This window comes from Theobroma cacao, chromosome 10 (assembly GCF_000208745.1).
Source record: "Theobroma cacao cultivar B97-61/B2 chromosome 10, Criollo_cocoa_genome_V2, whole genome shotgun sequence".
Lineage (NCBI taxonomy): Eukaryota > Viridiplantae > Streptophyta > Magnoliopsida > Malvales > Malvaceae > Theobroma > Theobroma cacao.
The window spans coordinates 13,841,181-13,854,210 of NC_030859.1; the positions used below are offsets into that span (position 1 = coordinate 13,841,181).

At 33.8% G+C, this 13,030-nt stretch overlaps 1 pseudogene; it reads right to left on the reverse strand.

Moving 5' to 3' along the window:
• LOC108663754 lies at nt 5,545-12,004 on the reverse strand (annotated as a pseudogene).

The following is a 13,030-nucleotide window of genomic DNA, read 5'->3' on the forward strand; positions in this document are numbered from 1 at the left end:
TTTTCCTATAAATGCAATTTTGTAGGTGCTAATATCTATAACTTAACATTTATGTGAATCAAAACATACTTTAAAGCCTTTATCACACAATTGACTAATACTTAATAGATTATGCTTTAAGCCTTTAAAAAACAAAACATGATTTAGCATGAGAATTTTTACCAATAGTTTCTATACCATGAATTCTACCTTTTGAATCATCTCCAAATGATACTATACCACATTTTTTCTTATCCAGTTGATCAAACAGCATTTCATTTCCTATCATATGCTCTGAGCAGCCACTATCCATGTACCATGTCGCTTCTGCTGCAGTTGAGGTTTTAAACATCTACCCTCTAGATTTAGCATGTTCAATCAATCTTAGCATTTCAATATATTTTTCTCTTAAGTTTAACTTCAACATATATTTAAGGATTTTCATCATATTCAAAAGTATCTTTCATTCATTTTCAAAGCTCATTAAGTTCAATCAATTTTGTCATTTCAAAATAAGAATAAAGCTAACATTTAGCCTTTTCAAGGATTAGGCAAAACCTCAGCCTTTTCAAGGGTCAACTAGAACCTTTACATCAATGCCTTTTAAAGGTTCAAGCATAACCTTTTCTTACAACGTTAAAGCTCACATATGCCTCTAAAAGGCTGATTTGGCTAGGTGATTAGATGGAGGAAAAGTTTGGTAGAGCTAAGAAATGATTACAAAAGATATGAGTGAAAGCACAAAGAAATGGAAGCTCAAACATAGCTCATAAGCTTTAGTAAGAATATGATTGGCTGCTCTAGCTTGGTTTTACTATTTTTTTCCTCTTCTTCTTCATTTCATTTAACTCTTGATAAAATGATCTTTTTTTCTTATTTCCTCACTCTTTAAATGTGTTGGAGAAGTACTTTTTATAGTTAGAGAAGCTTTGTGGTCGTTGGAGAAGCTTTGTAACCGTTAAGGATATTTGATATAGAAACTACTCGTTATTTAGGTCCTTTTTTAGCTTCCCTGATGTCATGACCCAAATCTCGGGCCATGATCGGCGCAAGGGCCCAATGGACATAGCCCACTAAGCCCAAGCAAGCCTATCTATATTATCCTACTCATTATTCCATCGAAATTACTAAAGTAACATTTCATAATTTCAAACCAAAATAATGCTAAGCATTGCCAACTCGTAGTGGCATTACCAATCAAAGATACATATATTGTCTAAACATACGTTTTAATAATTTACATGGAGTTTGTCTATACACAACAAAAAGTACTCGACTTCCAGCGGAGAAACTCAGACGAATGTACAACTACTGAATATTGAGACACCTACAAAGGGTTGAATATACGAAGACACCTCGACTTAGTTACTAGCTGCCTCTTGATCTGAAAACATGAAGTTGAAAACGATGAGTATAAACCTAGTGAGTGAACAAGGAAGAGAACAAGCAATAACAAGGAAAATTTAAAGAAATCATGATGCATTTATCTTTAAAACAATGCAATTTAGTTTAGCTCTTATCAAAGCCCCTCAAGTAAACCCCAAATGAGTAAATCACTTGATAAAAAGGTCCATGCTCAACAAATGATTTGAAGAGTAAAAACCTTAATATCCTTTATGCAAATTAAGTCATGTAAATGATGGGTCCTCGCTACAGCGAAAAGACATTCTTGCTTTCCTCTGCAGCGAAGTTTAGATTCAAGTTATTAGCTAAACGAAGGTTTCTCAACTGGCTAAGGGTTTCTCAGCAAACCTCCTCATTTCAAACTTAACTAATTAATTTCTTAACGTTAGAAGTCCATGCTTAACTATGGTACCAAAGAAATGGAAAATATGACAGCAATTAAACAAAATAAGGAACAAAACAGAAAGTTTTTCGTTGTAGCGAGAAGCTACAGTAACTTTCTCGCTCCAGCGAGAATGCATTCTTGCTGCAGCAAGATTCCGGCCAGCATTACCCCTCTAAACTCAAGAGTTTCTCGCTGCAACGAGAAACAAAGCAACAAGAAAAAAGTTTCCCTTCTTTCAAGAAAAAGCCATCCTACTAAAATGACAAAAACCAACATTCAGCACATAATAATTCCCAAAGTTCAACATGCAAGATTCACATGTGCAAAACCATATACCATACTCATGAACTTTCTATAACACACATATCTATATATGTATATATATATATATATATATCCATCACCATGCACACCATCCCATGATCATCAGCTCATGTGCGCTCCCTACTCGCACATAGCTGGGTCAGCATCGACTTATGCGTACTCCCTACTCGCACATAGCCGGGTCAGCATCGGCTTATGCGCACTCCCACTCGCACATAGTAGGGTTAGCATCGGTTTATGCACACTCCTACTCGCACATAGCTAGGTCAATATTAATACACAACATATATATATATATAGCAACACAATGTAGTAGTACAAGAATCCATAATAGCCACATGTCACATATAAAGACAACATATCAAAGGCTTGTTCCCAAGGCACCCATTTTTAAGAATAGTTGGATAAATCATTCAAAGGATTTGTGCAAATACATTCACATTCCCAAAACTATTTTGAAATGCAAGTTCACTCACTGGTATTTTGTTAAGCCTTTAGCCGACTCTAACTTCCCTAATGGTCCAATTGAGGCTGTGGGACTTTGTTGGGACTTATCATGCACAACAACATCACCATTAACCTAACTTGGCATTAATACTATTCCAAAGCTATTTTCTAAATTGGGTTCTACTAGTCATTCTTAACTAGTTTTCAACTACCATTAAATGGCTATTGTTTGCAATACTCTAATCACACTTAAATGAATAACACTCCCAACAAATAAACTCTCACAAATCTAATAACTAGACATTCTCAACACTTAAAACTCAACTCCAATTTATTACTCACCTTGGGAGCTTTGTAACTTTGAAATTCTTTCCAAAAATTTTCCAAGCTATTATGGGAGTTCTCTCTTTCTCTCTCTAAACACTTAGCTAGTAAAAGAAAGTATGGAAGTAGGATTTTCCAAGGATTTTAAAGTGAGAGAGTGAAAGAGCACAAGGGTTCTATGAAAAAGTGGACAAAAACATGAAAATTAGAGCTAAAGAGAGAAAGTTATGGAGGCTTCATATCAAGCTTCTATGGAGGAGGAAAGAAACGTGAGATGGAAGGAAGAAGAAGGAGAAGAAGCTGCTGGAGAATGAAGAAGCTGTTGGAAGAGAAAAATATTTATAGCTCAAGCTTATCCATTCCATTTGAATTTATGAAAATGCACTTAGCAAGTTAACTTGTTCTCCTTCAACCCTTTAAGGAAATCTTTCTACTATTTTAATACTGAAACAAGTCCATAATGGTCTAGAAGTGCTCGGGTTCACAAAACTTTAAAATTTTGACTCGAGGTGAAAAATGACCATTTTGCCCCTACATCGAGAATCATCATTATTTTTATTTTCTTCACCATTTTACTTGTATTTCATCATTCATATATGCCTTAGGCCTACTTAGGCCACAACATTGTTTAAAAACTTACTTTTAAGGGCTTACTAAGGAAATGACGAAACTACCTCTAGCCCGTGTTATTGCTTCTATGCCTAGTTACAAGCCTATAGAGGTTGAGGTCTCACACTTGAAGCGAGGTGTCAATACTCTCAAAAGAAATCTCAATACCTTAACACTTGCTCTCTAAATTTTGATATCTAATGGTGAAGTATCGAGAATTTGAAGCCAAGTCTCTATACATTGTGTCGAGTATCAAGACTTATAAGTCAGGTATCAAGACTTTGAAACTAGGTATCAAGATTTTGAAACTAGGTATCAAGACTTTGAATCCATGTATCAAAACTATGTGAGATATCTCCACACCTCATTTTGCTGTCTCGATACCTTTGTCTTGATATATTGAAAATTCTTCTTTTTGAACCCAATTTTGATGTCAAGTACTTGGACAATTGCTTTCGAAGTTTGAAGGTGAAGCCTCGATACTTGAAGTCTTCTATCTCGATACATTCAAACTTCTTTTTTAGATTTTGAATACTTTGAAAGCAAAGCTTAATACATGAGATGTGTGGCTCAATATGCTTGGTCTTGCTTTCTGGAATTTTTGCTCTTTTGAGAAGTTATCTCGTTACATTCAGTCCTGTTCTCGATACTTCAGTGCACATTTTCTGAAAAAATGACTCTTGTTGAGTAAAGTGTTAATACTTTTTAGAGTTGTTTTGATACACCTTCATACTTAGTCTATTTCTTGAGACACATGAAACAAACAAGTCTTAATACCCTTTTTTCAAGTCTCGACATTATAGTTTAGTTTAAGCCTTAAAACACATAATAAAACTTGAAGTGCATAACCTATTTGTTTATCAAAAGCATAGGGATTTTTCATTAAGTCCTAATGCACTAAGCATTCAATATTTTGATCATTAGCTTTTGTCATATTAAAACAAGGATCAATCATAAAAGCTAACAAAATGCATTCACAAGTGGCAGAATAGTACGAAGAATTTATAGACAACAGGTGCAAGATTGTTTGTGCAAGTAATATGTGTGTTTATATTCGAAATATATGTTACTTACCAATTAAATTCCATAATAATTTCAATTATTTTCTATTTGTAGGAATCATACACTTCGACATTATTATAGAAGTACGGTGATGAGATATCAGTTTAGCCATAGTTTGATACTGAGGCATGGACTAAGGCAATTGGAGGGCTCAACAATACTCTGATCCAGGTCTATGGCTTTAGCACCAGAGTCCCCACTTCTAGACATCTAACTCCAATAGTGACATTTGAGTTTGCTTGTGGTCTTGACATTGAACAACCTCTTTCACTTCTTACGCTTGAGCTTGAGGGTTATTAGCAATTAGTTAGTAATATTGGATTTTTAATGACATTGATAGGCAATATTAACAACTTGTTAGAGGTGATTGCATCAAGGTTACTAGCTTCAAACGCCTACAGGTCTTCTTCATTGTAGTAGTTATGTCTTCCACCTTTACCACAACAGTAGCAAAAGCCACTCCCTCAATGAGCTTTGTATTTTCATACTTTTCACGAATGTTTACATTGGATTTTTTTATTGCTTATTGTTTCTATTACATTTTCATATTTTTTTTGTGCATATATGTTTGCTATATGTTTACTTTATCAATAACAACATCATATAATAATTATATTACCAACAGGACAAAATTGAATTTAAAAAAAATGGTTTTGCAGTTATTACCAACGAAATTTATCAATTACCGTAGATCCTAGTCAAGTTGATAACAATAATTATATAATAATTATATTAAGAAGTCAAGTTGATAACCGTAGATCCAAGCTCCAAAACCAAATTGAAAATTAATCTAGAAAATTGTATAAAGACAAGTAATAGTATTAACTTTAACTATAATCAAAAAGAAAAACACAAGACTGTCCCTTTTTTCCTGTAATTATTTTGTCAGAAATGACTTATTCTAATGGACTAGACTTTAACTATAATCAAAACGAAAAATGCAAAAACTCTCTTGATTAAATTGCCTCGAAAATGCAATATTAATGCATAAAATTTCACTTGATAACTCCTCATCTGTTATATAGAGCCTTGATTCATTCAATATCATCCCTATCCAAACCTTTGGATGTTCTTTCCGCAATGCTTGGGTACATAATGGCATTCTCAATCGAGTTGTGACTCAAACCGAGAAAGTGTCCAATTTCATGCAATGCAATAGTCTCCAAGTGCATATTGCCTGGCCTAGCACTTACAAACCATGTTTCATCTGCATCATAGTTGAATCTTCCAATAGTTGGTGCAAAAGCATGAGCTATGGTTCCACCAGGGTCTTTAAAAGGGTTTCCATCTCCGTGATCTCGACGTTGGAAGCCAATAGTGATATCAGTATCTCTATAGTTGTCAATCCTTGAAAATCTGAAGTATGTATTTGCAGCCCATGTTTGGAAAGCTCCTGCAACGGGGCTCATAACATCGACACGAGTCCCTGAAAGAAATGCATAGCTAAGATGGGACTTGGAAGGTGGCCATCTAGGGCTTCGTGGGAAGAAAGCATAGTGGGATACTTCATGGATAGATTTAGAGCCTGCAACTTAGTGGGGCTTTTTCTTGCCAGAACGCATCCCAAATGTACCATTGATGATATCTGCTACCCCACATCGAGGCATCATCATCTTTGATACTGTCTTGGTGTCCAAAGCTCTATTGGAATTCAAATGGAAATTTAGCTGGTAAGTTTTGATGGCAGACTCCAAAAGATCATCAAAATCATCATCATTGGCATGAGTTTTGTTCTTGCTATAGCTCAAGTAATCGAATTGTTCGAGATACTTTTTGAGCTTATGTATGTCTTTAACCTTGTCACCCTTGTGGCACCCTTGGAGGTGTTGGAGAAAATCAAACGGGTATGGCTTTTTATCTTTTGAGTATGCTAAATTAGCTTGAAACAGCAGGGGCAGGACAAAGAAGGTGCAGAATGACGAGAACGAAATTGCATTGTATGCCATGATTAAGATACAACTTTCTAAAAGCTTAATTTCTTGGGTAGATATGGCATTTGCTCATATGTTGTCCCTATTTATAACCATCTTACGAGAAATCAAAATAAAAAAGGATCAAAGATTGAGAACACAAGTCTTTAGTCAGTCTTTGTTTCTAATATGAACACATGTCCCTAAAGATATGTGAATTCATAGTGGAAGTAAAAAAGCCTAGTACATGCTAATTTCTTTTTGAAAAAAAAAACTACACAAATCATTTGAGTAATTCTCAACTGGTAATTCAGTCTAACATTTCATTTCCAAGAAGGAACATATTTTCCACATTTCCCCACCTGTAAGTCAAGTTACAGTTGCTTTAATGCATAATTCACCTAAAAGATTCAAGGTGAGTATTAATATTGGTGAATGCAAACCATTTTGCTTAAGAATTTGGTTTTTGAAATTGAATTTTTATTTTCTCATCTTTAATGGAAAATCTCATGAACTTGACTTGGAAAATTCTTATTTAAGTTCTATGGTTGATGTTACGAGAGTAATTCCTTAATATTCCTTTTGATTGTCACTTTTACTAATACTTGTTCTTGATCTAATAACAAGTGCAAAACATTCATATTTTTTATTTTTTTTCCTATAAATGCAATTTTGTTGGTGTTAATATCTATAACTTCACATTTATGTGAATCAAAACTTTCTTTAAAGCCTTTATCACATAGTTGACTAATACTTAATAGATTATGCTTTAAGCCTTTAACAAACAGAACATGATTTAGCACGAAAATTTTTACCAATAGTTCCTATACCATGAATTCTACCTTTTGAATCTTTTCCAAATGATACTATACCACATTTTTCTTATCCAGTTGACCAAACAACATTTCATTTCCTATCATATGCCTTGAGCAGCCACTATTCATGTACCATGGTTACTTTTGCTTCAATTAAGCTGTTAAACATCTATCCTTTCAACTTAGCTCAACTTACAAAACAACTTTTCAATCTTTCCTAATAGGTACCCATACCTTGATGAGTCCTTTAAGGTTAGTTGATATATGAAAGCCTTTTGGTACCCAAATCATTTTTGTTCTTTGAGTGCCTTCTTGTAAAGCCCGATCTTATAAAATACTTATCATGACATACATGTGATGGATAGCATGTTTGCATGCTAGGAGAGGCCCCGAAAAATTTACAAAAGTAGGTATTGTACTTAGAGGTACAACAAAGTTGATTTAAGTCTCGAACTAGATCAAATAGAGATTTTAGGGTGAAATTGAAAATTTTACAGTCCAGGAATGATTTAAAATGGTGATTTGGAGTTTGAGGATCAATTTGGAGTCAAATTGGAAATTTCATGACCTAAGGGCAAAATGGTCATTTTGCCACTCGAGGTTAAGATGTGAGTATTGGATGAAATTTTTGATCAAGATTGATCATTTGGAGTATAATTTAAGTTTGAGAAGTGAGAAATTTTAATTTCGGTATTTTTTCGAGCATAAGGGTAAAATAGTCATTTTGCCGCCCCAAGGGTAAAATTGTAATTTTACACCACCCAACACTTGTCCAGCACATGGATTTTACCCAATATTATCATGGATAATTGAGGAAATTTAAGTGGTGGAGAGAGATTGCTTAATAGCTAAGTATGACACTTGGACTAATGGAATGGTGACATGTGTCAAATTTATATCCTTTTTTTTTTGGCTTAAACATCAACATAAAATCAACCCATTTCTCATTCATATGGCCGACCAAAGAAGAACAAAGGAAGAAAAGAAAGAACAAGAACCCTAGGGTGAAAATTCAAGAGAAAAATTGATGGATTCCAAGTAATCAAGTAATCAAAGGTAAAATTTCTTGATTTTTACTTGTGATCTACCTTTTCCATGCTTGATTTTGCATTTTCCATGGTTGAATCACAAGATATCATGAAGAATTCATGGCTAGCCGAATGGGTATGGAGAGAGAATGATGTTGGATTGATATGATTTCAAGTTATGTTAGTGTTTTTAGTTAGTTTACCATGTCTAGAAGCAAAACAACAAGAAAATAATTTATTTTCCCCATCAACCATCAATGGCCGAACCTACCTTGTATTGAGTGAGGATGAATTTGATTTTTATTTTAAGAGAATTAGTTAGAAAATGATGAATTATGGTGTGGAGAAGTAGTAGGAAAAATCACGGTGTTGATGCACCATTATTGACTGAAAATTCTAAGAAGAAAAGTGAAGATGGAGTTGCCAAATTTTAGGTTATTTGAATTGTGTTTGGAGAATTAAGGTATTGAAAAAGAAATGGAGTTAATTGGAGTTGAATTGGACATATTGGTCAATTAATCGGGTGATAAGACGAATTAGGCCAATATCGGATTTAGATGGTTATCCGTGCATTTTGCATTCCATATCATGCATTAGTAGTCTAAATTAGTTTAATTTCGATTTAGTACCAATGTAGTAAGTTTCTCGATTTTGTACTATGTCAAGGTGCTGAATCCTCCGATAAGGGTAAAGAAATTATACCCGAGGATCGATAGTCGAAGCACTCTAAAAATTCGACTATCAAAATAGTGAGTAACCTTATCATCATCTTAATTATCTAAAGTATGTTTTATTCGATTTTGTGAATTTTATGAAAAATGAATTAAATGATTAAGTTTTCGATTTTATAAACAAAATGTGTTTAAATGAAATAATTTTATAAATTGTTTTGAAATTAAATGATGGCTTTGAAAATAGAGTAATTGGAGACCACTTGATGTGTTGTAAATTTATGGTTTTAATTGATTGGCTTATGGCACTATGGGCATGAATGGTTGAATTGCTAAATGTGTTTAAATATATGAATTGTTGATTTGCCTTGAAAGGCTGTGAATTACAATAATTGCCATATCATGTTATTGAATTTTATTGATTGGTGGGATAATTATTAGCTTACTGTAGTGGGCGGGTTTTTGTGGACCAGCCTATTAGAGGGGCACGATAAACCCCATTATATCTTACCTCAGTATGAGATGCGCGGGTGGATAACTCCTGAGGTTAACACTTTAGAGTTCACTTCACGCCAAACCACCACGTGATGGTGAACTTAGCCAACGCCGAGGAATGACTATGTTTTCAAAACAAAACATGATTTATGCGTACATAATTATTTTTACAACCTTAGCGGACTCGGTGGGGATAGCCCTTGATCAAGGTATCCCTGATAACTGAGTATGAGAATGATTTTGGCACGAGCCAAAGCTTTTAAGAAATTCATAAGCCATTTTGATTACTCGATTTATATGAATTGATTTTATTTGCTTGAAACAAGTTGAAAGGTGATGACTTACAGTATGTTAAACTATTTTATCTGTCTCCATTTACTCGGCTTTAGATATTTTAGATGGTATTTGTTTACTCAGTGGGATTATATAATCTCACCACCCTCCTTTTCACCCATTTCAAGCTTAGAATAGATTGTAGATAACTGATATCGTCGAGGACTACAATTGGACTTGCCACATCCAAAAACTGTAGGTTCATTTCTTTTGATACTTTTAGTCATTCGTGGGCCCACGTGTCACTGTAAATTAAATTTTATACTTTGGTTATTTGTATTACAGGATGTATGAATTTATTTAGCTTTTACGCTATAAAAAATTATTTACCGATAACTCTATAAATATTGTTTTATAAGAAAATAGAATATTTTATTGAATATTTTTGTTATATTCAAATAGATATAGTTTCGTTTTAAATGAATGTTTTAGACATCTGAATTTATTTTTGATTATGAAATATGTGTTTTTCACTAGTATACTACATTTTTAACTGGTTTCAAGATTTGTGAGGAAAAATGACCAAAGTGCCCTTGTGAGACAAAAAAATTATTGTTTATTGTTTTAAGTTGGAAATAGTTTAAAATATTTTAAAACATGATATTTGGCAACGGTTACTCATAAGGGAAATGAGAAGCTGATATTAAAGCCTTGCGGGGTTCCGGTTGACATTTCGGGTAATGAGTGTCGATCAAGACATCGCGACGGTTGTCACGGGCTCAAGGGGAGATCCGGGTTGTGACATTTCTCTTCTATAACATTCATAAGAAAGATGACCTATTTTGCTATATACATAATGCCTAAATGAGAAACGATGAAAATTTCTCTTAAAGGTTGTATTTCTTCTTGATGATTCTTTTGTCAAGCCCTTAAGAGCAATGTTTTTCTTCATTTCTTTGGCTACTCTCTTATCTTCTTCTTCTTCTTCTTCTTTAAGCTCTAGCTCATGAGTGAGAAGAGAACCACAAATTTCATCAAGAGTGATAACATTCATATCCTTAGCCTTTTAAATAGCAGTCACTTTTGGCTTCCAATTCTTAAGTAGGCTTCTAAGAAGTCTTTTGACAAGTTCATGTTCAGGAATTGGTTTACCTAACTGACGAAGTTTGTTGGTGATGTTAGTAAACCTATCAAATATGATGATGATATCTTTAGTAGGTGCTATCTTGAACATTTCATAGTTATGGGTTAGAAGAGCAATTTTGGACTCCTTAGCTTGTGAAGTCCCTTAATGAATGATTCTAAGTTTGTCTCAAAGTTGTTTGGTGGTGATGTAGCTTGACACTTTGTTAATTTTGTGGGAGTCAAGGCACAATGTAGAGTATTAATTGCCTTAAAATTTGTTTGGACTTTTTTGGTTTCAGTTTTAGTCCATTCAGCTCTCTGCTTAGGAATCTTTTCACTGGTCGCAACATTTGTGGCCGAGAAAATATAAGGTTCTTTAGTGATAACATTCCACATTTCATAATCTATTGCTCTTATGTAAATAGACATTCTAGTGCTTCAATATGGGTAGTTTGATCCATCAAATAGAGGTGGTCTGCTTGTGGATTGTCCCTTAGCAATAACATATTTTTGAAGAGCCATTTGAATTTTCCCTAAGGATGTTAAGCCTTAACAATGAGGGTTAGGCTTTAATATCACTTGTTGGTCCCCAAGTGTGTGCTAGAAGAGAGGTGAATAGCACTTTCTTAATGTCGCTAACCTTAACTTCTAATTAAGGTCTTGTTGAAGGTACATGATATAAAGTTGAGGACCAAATGGAAGGATGATTTAAAGAAGAATTAGATGAAGAAATAAAAAAGGGTAGACAACGCATAAAGATTTAGAGTGGTTTGGTTTCTATGACCTACATCCACTACCTTGATCTTCCAATTAAGGGTTTTTGAATCAATTTACTAGAATCAGTGGATTTCCCAAGCATCCACCAAGCTTTTACAATGGATTTTCATAGGCTTAGCCACAACCTTTCAACAATGATTTTTCACGGGATCCATCAAAACTCAAAATCTAACTTTTCTAAGGCTGAGTTAGAACCTACAACAATAATCAAGCTCACCTAAGCTTGATTAATCCTCTTAGAGTGCCTCGTATACTCTAAGTAATCAAAGAATACAAATATGAAGATTTACCTATGATCACTAACCTAATCTAAATGGTACAAGATGAAGTGTTAAACTCTATTACAAAGATCGGAGTGAAACAAAAAAAGAATTAAGAGGATTTTTGCTTTTTTTGGTCCCTTTTTGTTCTTGGAAGCATCTCAAGTTCTTCTTAGCTATTGGAGATGTATTTTATATTTAAAAAGTCAACTCTGATGGATGCTGATAGCTTTAGACTATTGGAACAGTTTAAAATCCTTTCTACCCATTTTTTGTCTTCAGACATTCAAATTCAAATTTTTAATAGTAAGCTTTTAGCTAGCCAACCATACTTCTTAGTTGATTAAGTATTCTCTATCTTGTAATCTACTTTACTCTGTTAATCTGTTAAGTAAGACTTTAACTGATTAAAAGCTTACTATTTTTATAGCAGCCCACTTCACTTTTAGATTTTAGCTGACTAAATTTCTTGGTTTTCTAACTAAAAGACTTTTATTTGTAACTAATTTTGTGACCTCTTATTTTGATGAGTTCTGATGTTTGTTTCCAAGTGACTATTTTACTAAGTGACATACATTTTTATTCTGTACACTCAAGTAGTAAATTAGACATTAATAAATGGAAATATTTTGTTATCATAAAAAACTAATGGAGTCAACATGATTGGTTCACTCTTTTATCTAACTGCAAGTGGACCTTGTGAGACCTTGACCTTCATAGACATATAGCGAAGGTAGACCCTATGATGTGGAATAGGGGTAGTTTGCTCATTTTCCTGGTGACCTCCTAGAAGTGGGTTTTCTAATATTATTAAGGCCTAAGTAGGCCTGAGGCATAAATGAATGATGAAAATAAGAATAAAATGACGAAGGAAATAGAAATAATGATCAAGGTAAGGGCAAAATGGTCATTTTTCATCTCGAGTTGAAATTTTTAAGTTTTCATGAACCCGAGTATTTCTAGACTATTATGGACTTTATCTAAGTGTCAAAAGAGTAAAAAGATTGCATAAAGGATTGGAGGAAGACAAAGCCAACTTGTTAAGGGTATTTTCGTAATTTAAGTGAAGTTTGGATAAGCTTAGGCTATAAATATCTCATTTCTCCGGCAACTTCCTCATTTTTCCAGCAGCTTCTTGTTTT